Source organism: Eurosta solidaginis, chromosome 2 (genome assembly GCF_040869045.1).
Source record: "Eurosta solidaginis isolate ZX-2024a chromosome 2, ASM4086904v1, whole genome shotgun sequence".
Classification (NCBI taxonomy): domain Eukaryota; kingdom Metazoa; phylum Arthropoda; class Insecta; order Diptera; family Tephritidae; genus Eurosta; species Eurosta solidaginis.
Genome location: NC_090320.1, coordinates 251118031 through 251144658, shown reverse-complemented (window position 1 = coordinate 251144658; position 26628 = coordinate 251118031). Strand labels below are relative to the sequence as shown.

General features: G+C 40.8%; 1 protein-coding gene across 3 annotated transcripts in view; it reads left to right on the top strand.

Annotated features, from left to right (window-relative positions):
• Positions 1–26628, top strand: part of Mcr (macroglobulin complement-related) — a 71804-nt gene that overhangs the window by 4306 nt on the left and 40870 nt on the right. Inside the window, exon 1 of one of the 3 annotated variants that reach the window (XM_067767597.1) lies at positions 14517–14623. The exons of 1 other annotated variant lie outside the window; for it this stretch is intronic. The gene's annotated coding sequence lies outside the window, so the exon portion shown is untranslated. Of the gene's footprint in view, positions 1–14516; positions 14624–18228; positions 18518–26628 lie in introns of those variants that run through there. One more of the 3 variants, XM_067767598.1, reaches the window with a different exon arrangement.

The window sequence follows — 26628 nt, the reverse complement described above, 5'->3', positions numbered from 1 at the left end:
GAAGATGAGTACTTGATTCCCAGTTGAGACCTCGCAATGCAAAAATTGGCCACATTAAACCTTCAGGCCATCACTTGCGGGCGGACAGTAAGGGTGAGATGTTGGCGGATCAAAAAGAAGAAACGAAGTTCTGCACAATAAACGGAGACACCCCCACAGGTATGGTAGGAAGCTGTCACCGTTCGCCGGATATATCAATCATGAGCGCAGAACTCATAAACTGCGTCAACTGGCAGAAATGGTAACATTGGCATCCGACCACCTGCCTATACTCATTTCGCTCGAGCGTATCGCCGACTTCATCGTCACAGAAAAAGCACTTTCATAAACTTTAAAAAAGGAAAGTGGGACGAATACAAATCCTTTACAGACAACCGCTTTGCTGCCCTCCCTATCCCGACTGATGCCCGTCAAGGGGAGCGAGCTTTCCGCAAGGTCATTGAATCTGCTCGGCTCGCTTCATTCCCGCCGGTAGAATTCCCGAAATTCGGCCCCACTTTCCGGCGGAGGCCGCAAATTTAGCGAGAGAACGTGACCTTATAAGACAGCTCGATCCCGGCGACCCCCAAATAAGGGATATAAACCAACGCATCAGATTCCTTGTGGATGAACACAAGCGGGCGAAATGGGAGGAGCACCGTACCGGTTGTAACCTCTCTGCCGGTGTAGGTAAACTTTGGTCCACCGTAAAGTCCCTACCGAATCCGTCTAGGCACAATGACAAAGTATCCATCGCCTTTGGAGATAAAGTGCTGTCGGATGCGAAAAAATGCGCGAGCGCTTTCTGCCGACAATATATAATGCATTCTACGGTCGACAAAGATAGACGGCGGGCCAACAGACACGCACATAAACATAAATTCAGCGCGTCACCAATTACCATCACCGCCAAAGAGGCTGAGGATGCCATCGGCCATGCTAAACCATCCAAAGCAGTGAAGGGAAAGAGGGGTTCAAATATTTAGCGCTTGTCTTCAACCTGTCTCTTTCCACTTTTGTCATTCCCGAAAAATGGAAAATGGCCAAGGTGGTCCCGCTACTAAAGCCTGGGAAACCAGCTAACATAGGAGAGTCATATCGCCCGATATCTCTCCTATCGCTAGTAGCCAAGACGCTTGAAGCCATTTTGCTCCCCTAATTCAAAGCAAATTTGCAGCTAGCTTGTCATCAGCATGGCTTCAGAAAACTCTATAGCACCACCACCGCGCTAAATGCCATTAGCACCCAGATAAATTGCGGTTTAAATCAAAACCCCCACCATAGAACAGTACTCGTTGCGCTAGACCTATCAAAAGCTTTTGATACGGTCAACCATGGCACGCTACTGCAAGACCTGGAAGGGTCTACCCTTCCCCCATGTCTTAAAAGGTGGACCGCAAATTATCTAGGTCGGCAGGCATCGGTGCAATTTAGAAACGAAACATCAAAACCAAGAAGAACTAAATAAGGGGTGCCACAGGGTGGTGTCCTATCCCCACTTTTGTTTAATTTCTACATATCTAAGCTACATTCGCCACCAGAAGGAGTTAATATCGTTTCCTACGCCGATGACTGCACAATAATGGCCACAGGCCCAGGCCCACAGATCGATGAGCTTTGCAACAGAATAAACGGCTACCTCCCTAATCACTCTAGTTTTTTCGCCTCGCGAAACCTGGGCTTATCACCTACGCGACCTTATTTACAACATGGACGTCCAAAATGTCGACCATTTTGAACATCCACATACACCCCAAAATCTTGGGTGTGGCGTTTGATCAGGATTTACATATTGGTGAGCATGCAGCCGCAATTGTACCGAAAATACAGAGCCGTAATAAAATCCTCAAATCCCTTGCTGGTAGTACTTGGGGGGAAGACAAAGAAATCCTCATTACAACATACAAAGCAATTGGCCAGCCGATTGCCTGCTACGCGTCCCCTATATGGTCGCCAAGCCTAAAAACTAATCACTGGAAGAAGCTGCAGGCCTGCCAAAATTCTGCTCTCAGAACCGCCACGGGCTGTCTTCTTGTGTCCACAGAACACCATCTACATAATAAGGCGAGAATACTTGCTATCAGGGAGAGAAATGAGATGCTAACCAAACAGTTCCTGTTGAATACCCAGAAACCTGGACATCCCAACGGACATCTGATTGATGAGCCAACACCGCCTAGGGGCTTAAGGAGTCATCTCCGTAAGCATTATGAGGAAATACGGCACCTGAGAACTTAGACGTATGAAGACAAAAAACACAAGCAGGTCCTCAGTGAACTCCACAAACAGGCGTCGGACCTTTATGCCAAGAATTGCCCGGTGAATCCAGTACTCAAAGAACAGTACCCAAAACTTGCGGAAGAGGAACGTATACTCCCCAGGGAAACGCGAGTCACTCTAGCTCAACTTCGTTCTGGATACTGTAACAGGCTAATCTCTTACCTATCCAGAATCAACCCCGACATACGAAATGTATGCCCCGCTTGCAATGTGTCCCCACATGACACCAACCATCTCTTCATTTGTAATGTGGAACCAACGCCTCTAACACCCCTCTCATTATGCTCCACCCCTGTTGAAACAGCTAGTTTCCTTGGACTCCCGTTAGAGGATATTGATGATAATTTGTGATCGGTCGCAGCTATTAGGTGGGGCGAAGCACTGCTACAACAACACCAACAACAGCAAACTAGGTTCAGACTAACTAAAAAACTGATATAACTAAATTTATTCAGCGCGTATGCCCATAACACTCTCTCTTTTTCATCTGGAACTGCAAAAAACATCAAACATCGTGAAATACAAGTATTATAGTAGCTAGCCACTTTTTGGCCATGAAGATTTCTTCCTCAAAAGTATATGGGATGTTATGCGAAAATTTTAAAATTCGCTGTAATCCGCCGTGCCTAAGACTGAATAGGATAACATAGATATGTATAAACAAAGAACCATTATACATTTATGTTTATCAATAAATCACCTAATGTTTAATTGTATTCTTAAATTTCAAAAACCATATTATGTAAACCATCCATTGACTTGCCATCAACGTGTTGAATGAAAATTTTCTTAATCTAGTCTAATATATATTATAAATGGGAAAGTTTGGATGTTAAGATGTTTGGATGTTTGGATGTTTAGATGTTTGGATGTTTGGATGTTTGGATGTTTGGATGTTTGGATGTTTGGATGTTTGTCCAGACGTTTGTCTTTGTGACTCAATAACGCAAGAACGGCTGGACCGATTTGGATGAAATTTTGCACACATATAGCCAATAGTCTAGAAGGATCTACTAGCTATATATTTTTTAAAAGGGGCGTGGTTCCCGCCCCCTAGGAACAGTTATAATTTAATTATTATATTTTTTCGTCTTTGCGACTGAATCACGCCAGAATGGCTACACGGATTTTGATGAAATTTGGGACACAGACAGTAGTCTACTAGCGAAATTTTTTTCGAACATGGAAAGAGGGGTGGGGGTCCCACAACCCTTCGAGAAATTATTTTTCATAATTTTTACACATTATAACTTTACGTATACTGGCCTTCACCAATATCACAGACTCAAGGGGTCAAATAAGTCGAGGGCTTACAAAGTAAGCAGTGACACCCTCCGCCCGCCCCCCTTTATCTCCCCCTCTGGTGTAAAATCCATAAATTGTTATAACTCAATCTAAATTTTCTCCTAAATCAATAGTTTTTGGTATCTGGTACATACAGAACGAGATCTAGACAATTTTGGAGGAACGATCAGTGGTCCTCTCCTCTACTCCCGCCATCCGCCCTCCATCAATTGTTTTTATTAGCACGCTTTTATTAGCTTTACCTGTATGTTTCTATCTAACTTTTTATTCGCTCCAATGCGCCTGCTGCCTTATTAACATGGTTTTATAATTAGCTTCACCTTATTTGTAATCCCGTAAGGGTCATATCGAGACCCTTCCGGGATCATTTCTGGATGGTTTTCGGGATCGGTCCGGGATTACGCCGGGGTAATTTCGGGACTTTTTCGGGACTATTTCGGGATCATTTTGGGACCCTTCCGGGATCATTTCTGTATAGTTTACGGGATCCGTCCGGGATCCCGTCGGGGTTATTTTGGAACATTTTCGGGACTATTCCGGAATCATTTCGGGACTATTTCGCGATCATTTGGGGACCCTTCCGGCATCATTTCTGGATGGTTTTCGGGATCCGTGCGGGATCTCGTCGGGGTCATTTGGGGACTTTTTCGGGATCATTTGGGGGCTCTTCCGGCATCATTTCTGGATAATTTTCGGGATCCGTCCGGGATGCCGACGAGGTCATTTCGGGACTATTTCGGGATCATTTGGGATACCTACCGGCATCATTTCTGGATGGTTTTTGGAATTCGTCCGGGATCCCGTCTTGGTCCTTTCGGGACTTTTTTTCGACTAATGCGGGATCATTTGCGGACCCTTTCGGCATCATTTCTGGATAGTTGTCGGGATCCCGTCACGGTCATTTCGGGACTATTAGGGGATCATTTGAGGACCTTTCCGGCATCATTTCTGTATTGTTTTCGGAATCCTTTCGGGATCCCGTCAGGGTCGTCATTTTGGGACTTTTTCGGGGCTAATACGGGATCATTTGGGGATCCTCTAGGGGTCGTTTCGTGACTTTTTCTGTTTTATTTCGGGATCATTTGGGGACCCTTCCGGCGTAATTTCTTGATGGTTTGCCGGATCCATCAGGGTCATTTCGGGACCATTTTGGGATCATTTGGGGACCCTTCCGAGATCATTTCTGGATCCCTCCGGGATGCCGTAGGAGCCATTTCGGGATTTTTTGTTACTTTTCCGGGATAGTTTTTGGACCCTTCCGGGATCATTTCTGGATCTGTGCGGGATCCCATCTGGGTCATTTCCGGACTATTTCGGAATCATTTTGGGATCCTTCCGGAATCATTTCTGTATGGTTTTCGCGATCCGTCGTTGTTTCCCTCGGAGCCATTTCGGAACCTTTTCTGGAGTATGTCGGGGTCATTTGGGGACTTTTTCGGGATCATTTGGGGCTCTTCCGGCATCATTTCTGGATGGTTTTCGGGATCCGTGCGGGACCTCGTCGGGGTCATTTGGGGACTTTTTCGGGATCATTTGGGGGCTCTTCCGGCATCATTTCTGGATGGTTTTCGGGATCCGCCCGGGATATCGTCGGGGTCATTTGGGGACTTTTTCGGGATCATTTGGGGGCTCTTCCGGCATCATTTCTGGATGGTTTTCGGGATCCGTCCGGGATCCCATCAGGGTAATTTCGGGACTATTAGGGGATCATTTGTGGACCTTTCCGGCATCATTTCTGGATAATTTTCGGTATCCGTCCGGGATGCCGACGAGGTCATTTCGGGATTATTTCGGGATCATTTGGGATACCTACCTGCATCATTTCTGGATGGTTTTTGGGATTCGTCCGGGATCCCGTCGGGGTCATTTCGGGACTTTTTCTCGACTAATACGGGATCATTTGCGGACCCTTTCGGCATAATTTCTCGATAGTTGTCGGGATCCGTTCGGGATCCCGTCACGGTCATTTCGGAACTATTAGGGGATCATTTGAGGACCTTTCCGGCATCATTTCTGGATAGTTTTTGGAATCCTTTCGGGATCCCGTCAGGGTCATTTCGGGGCTTTTTCGGGATCATTTAAGGATGGCTTTCAGGATTCGTCCGGGAACCCGTCAGGGTAATTTCTGGACTTTTCCGAGACTATTTCGGGATCGTTTTGGGACCTTCCCAAGATCATTTCTGGATGGATTTCGGGATTTGTCCGGGATGCCCTCAGGGTCATTTTGGGACTATTAGGTGAGCATTTGAGGACCGTTCCGGCATCACTTCTGGATGGTTTTCGGTATCCGTTCAGATTCCCGTCGGAATAATTGCGGGACTTTTTCGTGATCATTGGGGTCCCTTCCGACATCATTTCTGGATGGTTTTTGGGATTCGTCCGGCATACCGTCAGGGTCATTTCGGGACTTTTTCTCGACTAATACGGGATCATTTGCGGGCCCTTTCGGTATCATTTCTGGATAGTTGTCGGGATCCGTTCGGGATCCCGTCAGGGTCTTTTCGGAACTATTAAGAGATCATTTCTGGTTAGTTTTCGGGATCCTTTCCGGGTCCCATCAGGGTCATTTCGGGACTTTTTCGGCATCATTTAAGATTGGTTTTCAGGATTCGTCCGGGATCCGTCAGGGTAATTTCTGGACTTTTCCCGGACTATTTCGGGATAATTTTGGGACCCTCCCAAGATCATTTCTGGATGGTTTTTGGGATTCGTCCGGCATCCCGTCGGGTTCTTTTCCGCACTTTTTCTCGACTAATACGGGATCATTCGCGGGCCCTTTCGGCATCATTTCTAGATAGTTGTCGGGATCCGTTCGGGATCCCGTCAGGGTCTTTTCGGAACTATTAGGTGATCATTTGAGGACATTTCCGGCATCATTTCTGGATAGTTTTCGGGATCCTTTCGGGGTACAGTCAGGGTCATTTCGGGACTTTTTCGGGATCATTTAGAGATGGCTTTCAGGATTCGTCCGGGAACCCGTCAGGGTAATTTCTGAACTTTTCCGAGACTATTTCGGGATATTTTTGGGACCTTCCCAAGATGATTTCTGGATGGATTTTGGGATCAGTCCGGGATGCCGTCAGGGTCATTTTGGTATTAGGTGATCATTTGAGGACCTTTCCGGCATCACTTCTGGATGGTTTTCGGTATCCGATCAGGATCCCCTCGGAATCATTGCGGGACTTTTTCGGGATCATTTGGGGTCCCTCCCAAGATCATTTCTGGATGGATTTCGGGATCTGTCCGGAATCCCGTCAGGGTCATTTAGGGGTGCGTTCGAAATCCCGTCAGGGTCATTTCGGGACTTCTTCGGGACTATATCGGGATCATTTCTGGATGGTTTATGGGATCCGTCCGTGACCCCTTAAGGGTAATTTCGGGACTATTAGGTGATCATTTGAGGACCTTTCCGGCATCACTTCTGGATGATTTTCGGTATCCGTTCGGGATCCCGTCGGAATCAATGCGGGACTTTTACGGAATCATTTGGGATTCCTTCCGGCATCATTTATGGATGGTTTTCGGGATTTGTCCGGGATCCCGTCGGGGTTATTTCGGGACCTTTTCGGGGCTAATACGGGATCATTTGGGGATCCTCTAGGGGTCGTTTCGTGACTTTTTCTGTATTATTTCGGGATCATTTTGGGACCCTTTCGGCATAATTTCTTGATGGTTTGCCGGGTCCATCAGGGTCATTTCGGGACCATTTTGGGATCATTTGGGGACCCTTCCGAGATCATTTCTGGATCCGTCCGGGATGCCGTAGGAGCCATTTCGGGATTTTTTGTTACTTTTCCGGGGTAGTTTTTGCACCCTTCCGAGATCATTTCTGGATCTGTGCGGGATCCCATCTGGGTCAATTCCGGACTATTTCGGGATCATTTTGGAATCCTTCCGGAATCATTTCTGTATGGTTTTCGCGATCCATCGTGGATCCCCTCGGAGCCATTTCGGAACTTTTTCTGGAGTTAGTTGGGATAATTTAGGGACCCTTCCTGGATATTTTCTGGATGGTTTTTGAGATCCGCCCGGGAGCCCGTCAGGGTCATTTCGGAACCTTTTCGGGATCATTTTGGAACACCTTCAGGGATCATTTCTGTGTGGTTCTCTGGATACGTCTAGAATCGTGTCGCTCTCATTTCGGGTTTTTTTGGGACTATTCGGGGAACTTTTGGAGACCCTTTCGGGGCATTTCTGGAAGGTTTTCGGGATCTGTCCGCGATAGCGTTGGGGTCATTTCGTAGCTTTTTCTGGATAATTTCGGGATCATTTGGGATCCTATCAGGTTATCAGCTCATTTAGTTCTTTTTTTTACTCAATTACAAAAATAAAATGCATTAGACAGAAAACAAAATTCTAAACAGATAATAAGCAGGCTAACGCGAATAGCCCATATATTTAAAATTTTCCTTGCGGACGGGGCCGCGGGTAAAGGCTAGTTATAAATAAATCTCTGATATTCTAAAACTTTTCAGTTGGAATTGTTTTTGTTTTTCGGCGAGACACGCTTTTTTCAAACGCATTTGCCACAAGGAGATATTTGGCACTTATTTTAGGGTATGTACATAGGTAGAGTAATTATATTTAGTTCATATATGTACATTAGACTGGACATATTTTGTATGAAAAAAATAAAGGTTTATAAAAAAGCTGTACCGCTCCCTCATATTATTCCTTTGTATGTGGGTAATTAAGTTCCAAAGTCTTGGGCAGATAACTTCAAGTTAAGGCGTGGCACATTGCCATAGAAAATGCTCAGAATCGGATCTTTTGTAATTTTCGAGTCATGCCCGACAAATACTTATAAAAAGTTGTTAGTATGCTATTTCTCTTCTAAAGCGTATTTATAACAATTAAATGAATATCAAAATTTTTATAAATGGGCGTTTCACCGCCTCTTATTTGATCTTGCATTGGCTAGCGTTTCTGGAGCCATAACTCAAAGACCGGTTGACGTAACTTAAACATTTGAAATGGTGTTACAACCTCTTTGGACCAATGAAGAAGAAGAATTGACCTACTGTGAAGAAACTTTACACTTATTTCCTGTACATAGAGCAATAATTGTTATAAAATCATTAAATAAACACTCCTCTTTCGATAATGCTTAGCGCCAAAAAACTGAACTAAACGAACTGTATGATAGATCTATAGCTGAGTATATGATGTTCGTTTACACACAAGCTTATACAATAGGGCGGGTCGATTTGTGGGGAGGCAAAAAAATCGCCCATTGCTCTGTGAAAATCATATTCTAGGGATCAAAATAAGAAACTTTGCCGAAGGAACCATACCTCTAAAACGAAATCTGATGTCCGTTTTAGAGGTATGGTTCCTTCGGCAAAGTTTCTTATTTTGATCCCTAGAATACGATTTTCACAGAGCAATGAGCGATTTTTAAATCGACCCGCCCTATTATACAACCTTTCTTGTTCTTCCTCCATGTTTGTTAAATCTGTATTATGGTTCCCCATTAATTTAAAAAAACCACTCAATGGCATCAGGGTAATTGTTACCAGCATTTATTTCAATTCGAGCTTCATGGCCGAGCCATAATCAAATTTTTCATATGTGTAGATGCGTTCAACGCAATCTTTTGCATGTAAGTAAAATCGCCACAATCATGCAAGATGTTGCGTTTGTAAATATAAAGGTACTTCAGACTTAGCAATTGAAGTTTATTTCGCCTTGCCCATTCACATACAAAATTTCGCGAAGCACTGTTATAAACATTCTCACAATACAAGAAAAATATATGCTAACATATTTCGTGCCTTGCATTTATATATTTTATAACTGTGAAAAATGTTAAAACCAACGAGTGGGTAAAATAATTTCAATTGCTGAGTGTGAAAGCACACTTATCCAAAGCAAATGTCGAATTCTTCTTCTCATGCTTTGCTTGCAACAAAAGTTGGAAGTTGGCTACTTTTTCATGTCAGATACGCCAGTGTCGCTTGATCTGCCGTTCTCCATAAAAATACGTGCAATCTACTCATAATGCATACGATTTCGTTAAACGCAACATCCTACCTCAATGCTTTTTTTTTTCAACAACTAAACCACTACCACTACGATGATTTTAGTCTTACTAACACAGCCACACTGTCAATTTTAGTGTCCACCGGTCTAAAGTAAATTTTTATAATAAATACTAAGATAAATAATAAATGGTTTTTTATTTAGCCAATAAATATAAGAACGTTGTTGGACATAGTTACGCGCGAAATGGGCTTTCTTGCCTTGTTCAGCAACACTTAACGAGGATTTTGATGCCACTTAAAATTTTTTTCTAATTTAAAAACTATGTAGCTTGAGTGTGCAAGTTATGTTTTATCGAAAGCACTGAAGCTCCGTGAACCAAAAAAGGACTCGTTTTTCGAAAGATATTTTACTCCCACTAATTTTTTTAAAGTTGACCCATCCAAATGGCATAATAAGTCTGGATTCAAATAGGAATTCATGTTGTTGAGAATTTAACTGTTGTAAATGATTCCGCAGACTGGTTTGTTAAGTTAATGGAGTAACAGAATACAGTTTAAAAAAATTTAGAAAAATTGGAACAAGAAAGGGTGTCTAAGTTCGGGTGTAACTGGACAATATATTCTTAGCTGAGGGTTCTTGAACGGTTTCAGTTTTTTGACACTAAGTGAAAAAGGGGGGGGGGGGGGGTGATTTTTAATGATTTTGGTCGATTTTATTAGAAATATTCATATTTATAAAAAATAAGGATAAGTACTTTCTTTACAATATTTCAATTCTTCTTCCAGTAATCGAGACGCAGTATAATGAGTGGTCGAAAAAGGAGGGGTGACACCAAATTTCAAATATTTTTGTTTCTTAAATTTCTTGTTATAATAGTATTTTGAAAGTAAGTTGGTCTTCGATCCTTAAAAAAATGTTTATAAAATGGGTGTGGTCCTGGGTGGTGTGGACCCAACGTGGGAGAAATATGTGTCAATTGGCTCTGAAACATTGAAAAATGCTTGATTGCTTTCGTTTCCATTTTCTTCTTATAAATAGATCATAAGTAAATAGCATACTTACAACTTTTTATAAGATTTTGTCGGGCATTATTTTCGAAAATTAAGAAAAAAATTGTTTCGGCATTGTCAATGCCAATGTGCCACCCCTTAAGCTGGCGTAATCTGCCTAGGAGTTGCGATATTGATTACTTACATGCAAAGGAAAAATGTGTGTGGGGCGGTACAGTCTTTTTGAGGAAATCAAAATTTTAAGATCACTCTAATGTACATACATTAGGTCGGGTTGGTCCCCATACGAAATAAAACAAGGAAGGCTAAGTTCGGGTGTAGTCGAACATTACATACTCAGCTGAGAGCTTTAGAGACAAATGTTAGAGTTGAATGTTGACATAATTTACTTATATACTGTAAAGATATTCAATTTTTTGTTAAAATTTGTCTTTAAATATTTTTTTTTTTTAAGTGGGCGTGCTCGGCATCCGATTTTGCTAATTTTTATTTAAAAGACATATAGTAATAGGAGTAACGTTCTTGCCAAATTTCATCGTGATATCTTCATCGACTGCCAAATTGCAGCTTGCAAAACTTTTAAATTACCTTCTTTTAAAAGTGGGCGGTGCCACGCCCATTGGCCAAAATTTTACTAATTTTCTATTCCGAGTCATAAGGTCAACCCACCTACCAAGTTTCATGGCTTTATCCATCTTTGGTAGTCAATTATCGCACTTTTTCGGTTTTTCGAAATTTTCGATATCGAAAAAGTGGGCGTGGTTATAGTCCGATTTCGTTCATTTTATGAGATGAGTGCCCAGAAACTTACATACCAAATTTCATTAAGATACCTCAAAATTTACTCAAGTTATCGTGTTCACGGACAAACGGACGGACGGACGGACATGGCTAAATGAATTTCTTTTTTCGCCCAGATAATTTTGATATATAGAAGTCTATATCTATCTCGATTAGTTTATGCATTTACGGGGTACCGTTATACAAACAAAATTAATATACTCTGTGAGCTCTGCTCAGCTGAGTATAAAAATTGCAAAAGTCCGCCCGTTAATTTTTAGCTTAGTTTGGAGGGTTTCGAGTAAATTGAAAAATTTTCTTTTTTCATCCTTGCAAATACAGCCGTTATTTTTTTTTTGTTGTAACTTTTTTATTTGAAATCCGATTTTAAATATTTGTATGCTATGCTTTGAGAAGATTTAAAATTGTTTTCAATGTCCTTATGAGCCCTGCAGTCGTTTTGACAGGCTCGTTTTTTATAGTTTGGTGAAATGAAGCATTAGAAGATTGTCAAGACAAGAATTATAACATATTGTAACGAATTTAGAGAAATTCCGCTTATTTGCAACCTTCTGCTAACATTCGTATCGCTAAACTGTTGAATAAAACACTCCAATATTCTGTATTATAAAATGACCTTTATTAGACTACTTTGAGAGTACTTCACAATTAAACTTCACTTCGCAACTGATTACTTACTTACTTAATTGGCGCTTAACCGTCTAAACGGTTATGGCCGTCCAACAAGGCGCGCCAGTCGCTCCTTCGCTCCGCCAACCGGCGCCAATTGGTCACACCAAGGGAGTTTAAATCGTTTTCCACCTGGCCAAGGCGCGTATGCGCTGACTCTTTGCTGGATGACAGCAGGTACTTCGTTTTGTCCTCATGGTTACCAGTCATATAAATGTATGTTTGTAGTTTGTATCCATATGCGGGTGTATATGTGAGTACTACTTCGGCTGATGATTACATGTGTTTGTGAGTATTTCTCCGCTGCCTTGTATGTATGCGTGTACATGATGATTGATTTATTTACGTACATACGGCTGCTTAGTATCAGCTTAGAGATGGTAATATTCGTCACAATATGAAATTAAGAAATCAGACATCAAATAACCAAGTTCAGCTGTATTTGCAAGGATACAAAAATTTAAAAACATTTTTTCAAGACCCTCTCAACATACTCTTTTTAAAATTTAGGAGCAAACTGTTGCAATTTTTTTTTTCGACCCAGTCTAATCTGATATATATTTAGTTTTGTTTTATTTCGAAAACCATTTTTGCAGTGTTTCGATTTACGTTAAAAGTGAGCATATTTTGGCTTTCGTTTCGAGTCCAGGCAATGGTTTTTCGTATTGCTTCATTTGATCCTTTAAGGTTTCACTGCTATTCCATGTGGATGTTTTATGATCACGGGTGGGAAAATTGTATGAAATATTTCATCTTTTTTGAAGCATTCTGATAAACCCAGCTGGAGATTTCAGAGTCTAATAGACAAGTTGAAGCACGTAACATGGGATTCAAGCTTGTTACCGGAACGTACTGGGTCTATATCCGCCAAGGGACCATAAACATCGATAACACACCCCAAAACCTTCGGGGAGTGCTTTTATCGCTATTTAATAATTTATGCCTACTCATTACTAACAATTTTTTCTAAGTACTTGTCACGGGTGAGACATTCTTCATGGTTGAATAAACCAATGCAAGTAAGACGGATATGGCCTTGTTTAATAAGAGGCACAAGGTCCCAAATTGGACCAGGCCTAAGCCAGATGGAGTGACCCTGAAGAAGAAACCTTGCACAAAATATCTAGTAATCATTCTAGACAGTAAGTTGTCGTGGAAGCTCAACGTGAAGGAAAGAGTGAAGAAGGCCTCAACGGCAATTTATGCACGTAAAAGAATGCTGGATTGTACTTGGGGTTAATCGCCCTCTCTCAATGGGTTTTTACAGCGATTATAAGGCCTATCCTATGCTATGGAGTGCTTGTTTGGTAGACAGTCACGAAAAAGAACCTACCTCAAAAAATTATAGAGGGTATGTAGGCTATCAATTCTTAGCATCAAACAATCCCGACGGCTGCACTGTATGCCATTCTGCACGCTCCGCCTGTAGACCTGGTGACAAATTATATAGCGTTAACAACTGCAACAAGGCTCAGCGACTCGGGGCCGCTTCCCCCCAGCGGGTTAGGGGGTTAGAATATGCCCACGGTAGGTATGCCTGTCGTAAGAGGCGACTAAAATACCAATTAGATTCAAGGGGTTGTGTAGCGCAACCCTTTCAGGTTGCTAGCGTAATATATAGCTTCTTCAAACTCAATTGTCAACCTCACCTATCCGTGGCGAATCCCGTTTTATTAACAGCCGATGCTCTGGCGACCCCGAACTCCTCATGGATCTAGGGGGTGGGGGCGGTATGGCCTAGAAGGTCGCATGTGGTCATAACAAATCGTTCCCGAGATGGTCGGGTTTGGTACCGGAACGTACCGGATCTGCATCCGGCGAAGTACCATCAACTCGATAACACTCCCCAAGGCCTTCGGGGAGAGTCCTTATCGCTACAACATCAACAACAACTCGGGCCGCTTTAAGCGCAGATCATACGGCCATAGTAGTATAGCGTCATCAATTACAGGACGAACAGACTACATGATTCCGCATATGGGCTTCGAAGGGGCTCTTAGAGACACAATAGTGGTAGATGATTGGCGCAAGGGTGCTCACGAGGTGCGTGTATCTCACACGTGTCACGGATGTTTCCAAAGTAGTGAAAGGGATAGGGTCTGCGGTATACTGTGCTGATTCGGAAAGAAACGGATCCTACAAGCTGCCAGATCACTGAACGTTTTTCAGGCGGAAGTAGTAGCCGTAACCAAAGCAGTAGAAACACTGCAAAAAAATACTCATAACGGGTCTTCTGACTGGACACTGCCTTCTAACATAACCTTTCATAATTTGCTTATTGGTTGCAAATTGGTTTTTTATTTTCTGCAGTTTTAAATTTTTTTCGGTATTTCTGTAGCAAAAGTTCAAAATCGTAAAACATTCAATGTCCAAGTGGCAAAATTAAAAAAGAATACTGCTTTTAAAATAAAATACATTTTTTGTTGCTTAACAATTTTTACTCGTCTTTTTACATGTTTTACTTCACTGTGCGAATTACTTTGAAAAGTTTGCGTACCTATGCTATGCTGAAGATTGATAAGTGCGCCGTTGCGTTGGCACACAAAAAAATTATTTAAACACTCAGATCATTTGGCCACAAGTTATTCAAAAAGGTGGGTGGTGCAAGAGGATTACAGTCTTTATTTCAAACACAAAAAACAAGTTGGAGAGCATACTTTGATCTTTATTTTGAAAATCGTTTGACATGTCTGGAATTTGTTACATCTTTAACATTGGTAACCTGTTTGTCATACTGTTCTTGAAAATAAATTCTTGCAAAAAAATATATACATACATTTAAAAATAAATTGTACGAAAATTTAACACATTCAAGTTTCCACGGGAAACTGAATCTTTGTTCGACAAAAATATATAAAACGAGCCAGACCCGTGCGCATCTTGCGCAACCAATATAAAAGTCTCTTATCAAATATCAACAGAAATCAGCTCTTCTATCAATCAGTTAAAGCTTTCAGCATGCGCTGCCATCGGGCGTATGGTAGCAACTGTCGGTAATGCAGTGTAAATATTCAAAATAGTGCCATAGTACAAATAGATTTCTTTGTGTGCTCACAATCGTTTATTTTTAACAAATTATTTTAATAAATATAGCTAAACAAAAGTACTTCCACCAAAATTGCCCAAAAGCTCGCTAATAGCCCGAATCTCTATCTCTACAGCCAAACTTTATGTATAGATTTGGATTCCAAATAAGAGCGCAAAAGGGATCCGTACATAAAAACAGGAATTAGAAATAATATATCCGAGCCGGACCCGTGCACATCTTGCGCTACCAATATAAAGTTCTTATCAAATATCAACAGAAATCAGCTGTTCCATCAATCAATTAAAACTTACAGCATAGTAGTGTGGTAAATGCATACATTTTGCTATACTGAATATTTGAGTTACTTATTCGACAGTTCAGCGATTCGTAAGGTAACAAAAGGTGCAGAGTAATCAATAATTTCCTGAAATTCACAACAGTATATTAGAAAAGGTTAGAGAAAAAACGTTTAAAAAAGTGAATTAAAGATAAATATTGTTAGCAACACAACACTTTGTGGTGCTGTACTCTATAAAAACCAAAAAAATTGTGAATTTCATCCCCAAAAAGTGTTGAAAAAAACTAAAATTAAAATTTAAATTATAAGTAAGAAAGGCCAAGTTCGGGTGTAACCGAACATTACATACCTACTCAGCTGAGAGCTTTGGAGACAAAATAAGGGAAAATCACCATTTAGGAAAATGAACCTAGGGTAGCCCTGGAATGTGTTTGTATGACATGGGTATCAAATGGAAGGTATTAAAGAGTATTTTAAAAGGGAGTGGGCCACAGTTCTGTAGGTGGACGCGTTTTCGATATATCGTCATAAAGGTGTACCGGGGTTGACTCTAGAATGTGTTTATACGATATGTGTATCAAATGAAAGGTGGTAATGAGTATTTTAAAAGGGAGCGGGCCTTAGCTCTGTTGGTGGACGCCTTTTCGAGATATCGCCATAAAGTTGGACCAGGGGTGACTCTAGAATGTGTTTGTACGATATGAATATCAAATGAAAGATGGTGATGAGTATTTTAAACGGGAGTGGGCTTTAGCTCTTTAGGTGGACGCCTTTTCGAGATATCGCCATAAAGATGGACCAGGGGTGACTCTATAATGTGTTTGTACGATATGGGTATCAAATTAAAGGTATTGTAACGAACTTAGTGAAACTCCGCTTATTTTACACCTTCTACTAACGTTCGTGTCGCTAAACTGTTGAATAAAACACTCCAATATTCTGTATTACAAAATGGTCTTATATTACTTTGAAAGTACTTCGCAACTAAACTTCGCTTCGCAACTGATAGCGTGCTTAAATCAAACTGATTGATGCTTACTCATCTTTCGCGCCTTTTATACTCTCTGCTGTCTCGTTCGCATACTTCTAGGCGTTTCTTCTTCTAGAATTTATTACTTAGTTACCAGATACATATGTATATGCATACTTTTGTGAGTATCTCAGATATATGCATGTGTATGCTGCTTGTATGTACATATGTGTAAACATAATGATTGATTTGTTTATGTACATACACGTGACTGCTTAGTATCGGCGTAGAGATGACAGTATCCCTTAGTGTTGCTAATATTCGTCACAGTATTAATGAGGGTTATAAAAGGGAGTGACCGTCAGTTGTATATGTGAAGGCGTTTTCTAGACATCGACCAAAATGTGGACCAGGGTGACCCAGAACATCATCTGTCGGGTACCGCTAATTTATTTATATATGTACTACCACGAACAGTATTCCTGCCATGATGCCAAGGGCTTTTGATTTTGCCCTGCAGAACTTTTTCATTTTCTTCTACTTAATATGGTAGGTGTCACACCCATTTTATAAAGTTTTTTCCAAAGTTTTATTTTGCGTCAAAAAACCAATCCAAGCACCATGTTTCATCCCTTTTGTCGTATTTGGTATGGAATTATGGCATTTTTTCATTTTTCGAAATTTTCGATATCGAAAAAGTGGCCGTGGTTATAGTCGGATCTCGCCCATTTTTAATACCAAGATAAAGTGAGCTCAGATAAGTACGTGAACTAAGTCTAGTAAAGATATATCGATTTTTGCTCAAGTTATCGTGTTAACGGCCGAGCGGAAGGACAGACGGTGGACTGTGTATAAAAACTGAGCGTGGCTTCAACCGATTTCGCCCATTTTCACAGAAAACAGTTATAGTCTTAGAAGCTATGCCTATACGTGTTCGTCATCCGATTTTGCTAATTTTTATTTAGCGCACATATAGTAATAGGAGTAACGTTACTGCCAAATAGCATCATGATATCTTCAACGACTGCCAAATTACAGCTTGCAAAACTTTTAAATTACATTCTTTTACTAATTTTCTATTCTGCCTCATAAGGTCAACCCACCTCCCATTTAGTTTTATCGCTTTATCTGTCTTTGGTAATGAATTATCGCACTTTTTCGGTTTTTCAAAATTTTCGATATCGAAAAAGTGGGCGTGGTTATAGTCCGATTTCGTTCATTTATATAGCGATCTGAGATGAGTGCCCAGGAACTTACATACCAAATTTCATTAAGATACCTCAACATTTACTAAAGTTATCGTGTTTACGGACATACGGACGGACGGACGGACGGACGGACGGACGGACGGGCATGGCTAACTGAATTTCTTTTTTCGCCCAGATCATTTTGATATATAGAAGTCTATACTTATCTCGATTAGTTTATGCCGTTACGGATTACCGTTATGCGAACAAAGTTAATATACTCTGTGATCTCTGCTCAGCTGAGTATACAAATTGTGTTCAGTCAGATATTTAAGTTGAGATATATTTACTTTCATTTTTATCCTTACAGATACATATGTACATACAATTTTAAATTTCTTGATTATCTTTATTTGAATTTTGTAATACTATAGATTAGTGTGAACTTAGCATTAGCATAGTTGCTCAATTTCTACTAAGATTTATTACACCTCTGTATTAACTAAGTTAGCTGTTAATTAAGCTCTCTACATTTTGTATAAAAAGATCTGAATAATAAACTCTCGCTCTCATTTTGTTCTTTCCACCATCTTTGGATACATAACTTTTTTATAAATTTGGTAATACGTTCTTTGCACTCGCCCTTAAATATTTTAAATTAATAAGAAAAAAGCTTCTTATCGAACATTGGCGCCCAAACGTGGAGCAGTGCAAAATAATAAATTGTCCAGATTCGCAGAAGTCGATTGAAGGTCACGACGAAAAATGAGACAGCATAAATAGGCACTATTTGAACACCTTACGTTTTTTCGCAACATCAACGATACAAAGGAATCAACTTTGGACATCTACCAACCAATCGATACCAACATTCAAATCCTGCGATCTAGAGTTAACCTTCGACAACAGGCACAACCTTTACATCGCAACATTTCATCGTAACATTTGCATCGCAGTATACACATAGCAACATTTTCGTGCAAAGGTCCAGGACTATTTATACAAGTAAGTTCTTATCGAAACAAATTATACATTATATTAGCGGAAAGCTCATCGGAGCATTGCACTGCATTCAAGAGGTTCAGATCTGCCACCTGCATCACATTGATAGTAGGATCATTCATTTATTTCTGTCGCTTATATTCCTGTCGCTATATTCCCTGATTTCATTACTCGCGGTACTAAGCCATTATGGCTACAAGTCTGGAAGAATACAAAGGTCTACGCACAACAACCAAGAGAAATATTTCGCGTATAAAAACCATTATTGATGCAAATGGCAGAGGAGAAGGGAAGACTCTCTCAACAGCCGCCTAGGAATATTAGAGTCGTATTTTAAACAAATCATAGCTATTCAATCGAATATTGAAAAACTAGAGCCAGAGGATAATGCACGGGGTGAAATTGAAGATCTGTATGTGTCAATTAAACTCGAAATTCAATCGCAGTTAGGGGAAGATGTGCACAACATCACTGTATCAGATACAACCTTTTCATATCCTGTGCCACATGCAAAAAAATTACCTGCCTTAGAATTACCGACTTTCGACGGAAAACACTCTAATTACAAAAATTTCATCACTTCATTCAAGCAAATTATCGATCGCGAGATTAGTTTGTCAAATGTTGAGAAATTCAACCACTTGCGCAAGTGCCTCAAAGGTGCAGCTTTAGAGACTATCAACGCTTTCCAAGTAACTAATGAAAATTATCCAAAGGCTCTTGAAAGACTAAGGGTTCGATATGACAACAATACTTTAATTTTCATGGAAAACATCACTTCATTATTTCAACTCAGTTCAATGTCAAAGCCAAATGCCAGTGAACTACGAAGCTTTTCGACAATGTCTCTGCGCTCTATAGTTCACTATTATCTTTGGGAAATCATACAGGTATATGCAATGCAATGCTCATCTACTTAGCTATGGAAAAGGTAGATGAAGAGTCTCAAAGCAAATGGAAGGAGTCTTTGGATTTCCAAAAACTACCCTCCTGGGAAAGCTGCGCAAAGGTGTTAGAAAGGCGCTGCCAGTTTTTAGAGTCAATTGACACATCTCATTCTCTTTGCTTCGAAAATCGTAAAACCGATAATAAAAAAGGTTGCAGCAAAATCAAAATGCAAAAACATAGCTTTTCAATTTCTTGCTCAAAGCGTGTGTGCTCTCTCTGCTCTAAGGCTGAGCACACTCTAAACCAATGTCCCCGTTTTAAACAAATGGATGTCGCTGAACGTTTTGCATTTGCTAAGCGCGTCGCTCTATGCATAAACTGCTTATCGAAAAATCATAAGGTAACAAACTGCACTTCTACATTCAAGTGCAAGCTGTGCGCTCAGGCTCACCATACACTCTTACATCGCAATCAATCACTTGTTGCTGCACCACCCTCTTCGTTGTCATCGTCATCACCGTTTGTCGCGTCAAATGAAGTCAGTGCCAGTACCGCCGCTACAGTTCACACTCATTGTGGGCAATCCTCGGCGGAACAAGTGATTCTCGCAACAGCACTTGTACTCGTGAGAGATTCAGCTGGTGGTTATCAACTAGGCAGGGCATTACTCGTTTCTTGTTCACAAATTAATCTCATTACTGAGGAATTTGCACAGAAGTTGCGCTTGCCAAGAGAAAAACACTCCATACAAATTAGTAGCATAGGGGAGTCACGGACAAACATTAAGCATAAAATATCTACTTCAGTCAAATCTCGTTTCAATCAGTTACAACTACAACTTTCCTTTTGCGTTACTTCCCATATCTCGTATCAGCCAGAACCTCAAATTGACATTTCTACGTGGAATTTGCCTCCAAATACCCAACTGGCCGATGAAGAATTTTTCAAGTCAAAACGCATTAATCTTTTGCTAGGAACAGAAAGCTTCTTTGAAATCTTGTCAGTTGGCCAAATTAAACTCGGAGAATATTTGCCGTCCCTACAAAAGACTCTGTTAGGGTGGGTCGTTTCTGGCCGATACGAACCTTCAGTTCCACGCAAATCATCTACGCCAACATGCTTACTCACATATGACGAAAGAGTTGACCGTAACTTGGAGTATCTTTGGAAAATTGAAGATACAGATGATAAATCAAAAAAAATGACAGATGAGCAGACAGTCTGTGAAAAAATTTATTTGGAAACAGTTTCTCGAGACACCGATGGTAGAGTTATTGTAAGATTACCCTTTAAGGATAACCCTTCTTCTCTCGGCTTCTCATATGATACTGCATTGAGGAGATTGAAAGCAATGGAGCGCCGTTTATCTAAAGATTTGCAAATTAAATACCAATATGCGTCATTTTTGAAGGAATACGAAGAATTAGGACATATGAGCATAGTGAAGTCACCGAAGCTTGATGAACCGCATTATTACATTCCTCATCATTGTGTGCTAAAGCCTACAAGCACGTCAACAAAATTAAGAGCTGTTTTTGACGCATCGTGTCCAACAACATCTCAAAAATCTCTAAATGACTTATTGTTGGTAGGGCCAACTACTCAAACCGAGTTATACATGTTACTCGTTCAGTTTCGCCTTTTTTGCTACGCTATCACAGCTGACGTTGTCAAAATGTACCGCCAAGTGCTTGTAGATCCACGCGATCATTGTTTTCAATATATTCTTTGGAGAAATTCTGAGGATGAACCAGTTAAAACCTTTAAGTTAAATACTGTGACGTATGATACAGCAGCTGCACCTTTCCTTGCAGTGCGAAGTCTTCAGTACCTAGCTGATCAATATGAATCGGAGTTCGGTCTTGGGTCGAAGGTTATAAAATCTTCGTTTTATGTCGATGATTTTCTGGGTGGGGCGGAAACCCCGAAGCAACTAGCTCAAATTAAGAAGGAAGTTACTGCAATTCTAAAAGGCGGTTGTATGGAATTAGCGAAATGGCATTCCAATCATCAAAGCTTCAGAGAGGAAAAAACCGTCAAGGATTTAAACATAGAGGAATCCTTCGTAACAAGCGCCCTAGGCATACAATGGGATCAAGGCACTGATTTGTTTATGTTTTCGTTCAAAGCGAAATCGACTGTGGATAACAAATGTACGAAACGAAAAATTTTATCGCTAGCATCGTCACTTTTTGACCCTCTTGGTTTGTTATCCCCTCTCGTTATCGTAGCAAAAACTATTCTGCAAGAACTTTGGCTATTAAAGATTGATTGGGATGAATCTATTCCCCAAAACTTGCATACCGCATGGAAAAAATTTGTACAGGATTTAGCACTACTTCCGTCATTGAAAGTCCCTCGATACTGTTTGGCAGAGAATGCAGTTTCCGTACAGGTACACGGATTCTGTGATGCCTCCATACGGGCATACGGCTGTTGTATCTACCTACGAGTAATCAACTCTCATAACGTCACTTGCGTTAATCTTCTCACAGCAAAATCCAGAGTTGCCCCTACTAAAAAGAAGTCATTGCCAAAGCTTGAACTTTGTGGAGCACATCTGCTATCGCAACTTTACAATAAAATCAAATCATGCTCGGGTAAATATACGACAGAAGTGTACTTATGGACAGATTCCCAAATAGTTCTCTACTGGTTAAAGCAACATTCGTCTACATTATCGGCATTTGTTGGTAATAGGATATCAGAAATTCAAGATCTGACAGCGGCATGCCACTGGAGGCATGTTCCAACAAGTAGCAACCCGGCTGACATTGTTTCGAGAGGCTCAACTTGCTCAGAGCTCGCTAATTCAATATGGTATCAGGGTCCGCCATTTTTATCCCATAGTAAGGAGCACTGGCCCCAAACCAAAATCGATAAAGTTGACTACGCAGAAGTAGATAAAGAAAAAAGAAAGTCGGTGTTCCAAATAGCGACAAGGTTCAACTACATCCTGGAGGTTATAAAAAGATATAGCTCGCATATGAAAATTCTACGCATCGTTGCGTGGATGTTTCGATTTTATTCAAGGGTACATAGAATGGGCTTACGTAAACTAAATGATTTTGACATGCACTCTCTCGCCCTTCAGGAATTGGAAACGGCGCTTTTATGCATTGTGTGGAATTTGCAGCAACATTATTTTGAAGAGGATATCCGACGAATACAAAAGAAGTTAGACCTCCAAGCTCATTAAAATTTCTAAACCCATTTTTGGAGCCTACTGACGGCTTTGATTTATTACGGGTGGGTGGTCGCCTTGAACTTGCAGGAGTCAGGTATGATCAAAAACATCCAATACTTTTACCTAGCACTAGCGAGTTTGTTGAAGGATATGTTCGTCATTTGCACATTACGAATTACCATGCCAGTGCAAAGGCTTTAGTGGCACTTATTCGACTGCGATTTTGGATTGTCAACGCAAGAAATCTCACACGCCGTATCGTAAGATCATGCACTCATTGCGTTCGCTACAAACCCCGCCTGTTGCAACAGGTGATGGGCAACCTTCCGGTCGAACGTCTCAACCCTGCTCGCCCATTCTCTCGATGCGCAGTTGATTTTTGTGGACCAATTAATACCTATTTGCGAATTCGTGGCAAGATACCCTACAAAACTTATGTTGCGATTTTCGTGTGTCTATCATCCAAGGCTGTACACTGAAGCTTTTATTGCATCGTTGAAACGCCTTATCGGTAGAAGAGGTCTACCAACTGACATTTTTTGCGACAATGCCACTAATTTCGTTGGTGCTTGTAACCAGTTGGCAGAACTAAAGTCTTTCCTTTTCAATCCGAAGAATAAGGACTTCATAACTCAATTTTGTTCCAATGAATTCATCAACTTTCGTTTCATACCACCGCGGGCACCTCATTTTGGCGGCTTGTGGGAGGCCGCGGTAAAGTCTGCTAAGGGCCATTTAATTCGCACTGTTAGGAATGCACGTCTAACCTTTGAGGAGTTGACAACAGCCATGATTGAAATAGAAGCCATACTCAATTCGCGACCCATATCGCCACTCTCTTCCGATCCTAGCGACATGGAAGCACTCACGCCTGGTCACTTCTTGATTGGGAGCTCACAAAAGTCTCTTCCAGAGCGTCAAACAACAAGCAAGGAAATCAGCCAACTAGACCATTATGTTCGAATCAGTGCCATTAAACAGCGATTTTGGCAGCAATGGTCAACCGACTATTTAAATGAGCTACAGAGGCGCAATAAGTGGACCACCGCAAGCGATAATATCGTTCAGGGCGCACTTGTCTTAGTACATGAAGAAAATGTCCCTCCTCAACGTTGGGTAATGGGGCGAGTAACTGAAGCAATTCCAGGAAAGGATCAACGTGTACGAGTCGTCAACGTAAAAACTGCAAGGGGTCTCATCCGTCGGCCCATACACAAACTTGCACTATTACTATCTTGAAAGGGATCTTTCAAGGCGGCCAGGATGTTCAGTCAGATATTTAAGTTGAGATATATTTACTTTCATTTTTATCCTTACAGATACATATGTACATACAATGTTAAATTTCTTGATTATCTTTATTTGAATTTTGTAATACTCTAGATTAGTGTGAACTTAGCATTAGCATAGTTGCTCAATTTCTACTAAGATTTATTACACCTCTGTATTAACTAAGTTAGCTGTTAATTAAGCTCTGTACATTTTGTATAAAAAGATCTGAATAACAAACTCTCGCTCTCATTTTGTTCTTTCCACCATCTTTGGATACATAACTTTTTTATAAATTTGGTAATACGTTTTTTGCACTCGCCCTTAAATATTTTAAATTAATAAGAAAAAAGCTTCTTATCGAACAAATTGGATGTTGCTTCGGAGGGTTTAACTGTGCAGGGTTAAACTCTAGACAACTTTAACTGGAGTTTTAAACTCTGAAAAAACGAGCACTACACACATAAGAAAAGCGTCGCCAACAGAAATAACGAACGGTAAGCGATAGTGTGTTGCTCAAATTCAAAACACGATTATCACGAGCAAACTTGTAATGTTCAATCCTTACCCTGCAAAAATCGTTGGATCATGTGGTCCACTGGAGTACTTACCATTATACTCCACTGTAATGCAGCAATGGACCAACTCATGTTACTACACGAAGATATTGTAAGCCGATCATTGCTCGTTTTTAACGATTGTAATCACTACACGATGTTTATTGGACTGTGGGTACTCCATGGATTACTCTGATGTAATGCGGAGCTAGAGTATATGGTCCAGTCCTAGGACATCGCAATGCCCTTCAAAAAACGCGAGTACTCCATAAATAATGTAAGGAATACTCCTTTGGGAGTATAGGAGTATTCCAAAACTAATCTGTATTCATACAACAAATGTGCTCCAATTAACATTGCGATGTCCTAGGAGAGGAGTAGGTGATCCCACTCTCGCTTTGTTTGTGAGCATTCCATAGAGTACATACGTGAGAGTACTTTCCAAAGTACTTTCACTGTAGTACTCCATGGAGCACCCACAGAGGATCATATGCTAAAGTACTAAAGAGGAATTGTGTCGGAAAGAGTTATCGGAGTGAATTTAATTTAAAATGAACTACGAATATTCGTATGTTATTTAGCATTTGCGTGAATAAAGATACTAATATTTCTCTATACTATAGTATGTATACATAAAACCAGTGCGCGGTTGCATTTTATCAGAGTTGCCATAGTAAAATTTTATTATCAGTTATTTGTATGCAATATTTTACTTTTGGCAACTCTGTTCGATAGTCATCGTGTCGTGATCACGGTCGTTAAAAAACGAGCAATGATCGGCTGATGGTGGTCCGCAAACGCATTGCAAAGGAGTATTGTTAGAGTACTCCAACATGAAGAAAATGGAACACGTAATCCAACAATTTTTGCAGAGTGTTAATTGCACCCTATTTTTTGTATGAATTGTGGTTAATTTGGAGCACTCCATAGCGAGTACTCCATACATGCATGCATGGAGTACTCGCGATTTTTGCAGGGTAGTTAACAAACAAGAAGCAAACCACAATCACAGTATTCAACACAGACAACCTCATAAACATCCTAATTACCCATAACCAAAAAATGTTGAAGAAATCGCTAAATTCATCGAAGAAAAAGAAATTGTATGCTAAATAAACAACGCCATCTTTAACTAGTATCAACAGAGCTGATGGCAAAGTAGCCAATGGTCATTAAGTTTGTTCAAAAGCTTTTGATACAGTCAACCACGGGCGCTACTCCAAAACATAGATGGTTCACCCTGCCTTCTTGTCTAAAAAGGTGGACCGCAAATTATCTGAATGGTCGGCAATCGTCGGTTCAAATTAGGAACGAGCTCTCAAAACCCAGGAGAATTAAACAGGGAGTGCCACAGTGTGGTGTCCTATCCCCGCTGAGTTTTTACATATTAAAGTTGTTTTCCCCAATAGACGAACTAGCTTGTAGAATAAACAGCTATCTTTCCACTCTTTCTGCTTTCTTCACCACGCGCGACCTGGTACTATCACTGACCAAATCCACGGTCTCTGTTTATGGCGTGTAAGAAACAGATGTCGCAAATATTGGACGATTACGAAAGGTAACGTTCGATAATGCTCTCACCTTCAAGGCGCATGCCTCCGAAATAGTATCCAAAGTACAGCCGCAACAAAATCTTCAAGTCGCTTGCCGGCAGCACTTGTGGTAAAGATAAAGAAACGTTGCTACCACTTACAAAGCAATAGGGCCGCTCATGTGCTACGCGTCACAAGTCTGGTCGCCTGGTCTTTAAAACACACACTGGAAAATGCTGCAGGCCTGCCAAAACTCTGCACTGAGAACTGTCACGGCATGTCTACTTATGGCCACTCAATATTAAAGAGCATAACGAAATGTTAAATAGGTAGTTCTTGCTAAACTGTGGCAAACCAGAGCATCCTAGCAAATAACTGCTTAATTTAACCACTACTTTAAGAGTGATAAGGAAACATCTTCGTAAGCACTATGATGAGTTCCGGAACCTGCCTGAACAGCCGTTTGGTCCAGATAATCATAAGGGGCCCCTAAGCAAAATCCACTAAGAATCGGTAACACCTTTGCTAGGTCGCGTCCGGTTAACCCCGTTATCAATATACACTATCCTACCATAGCAGAATAATAAAGCAGACTACCAAGGGAGACACGAGTCACCCTGGCCTAACTTCGCTCTGGATACTGTAACAGGTCATTGGTTACAGGTTAAACTGTTACTTATC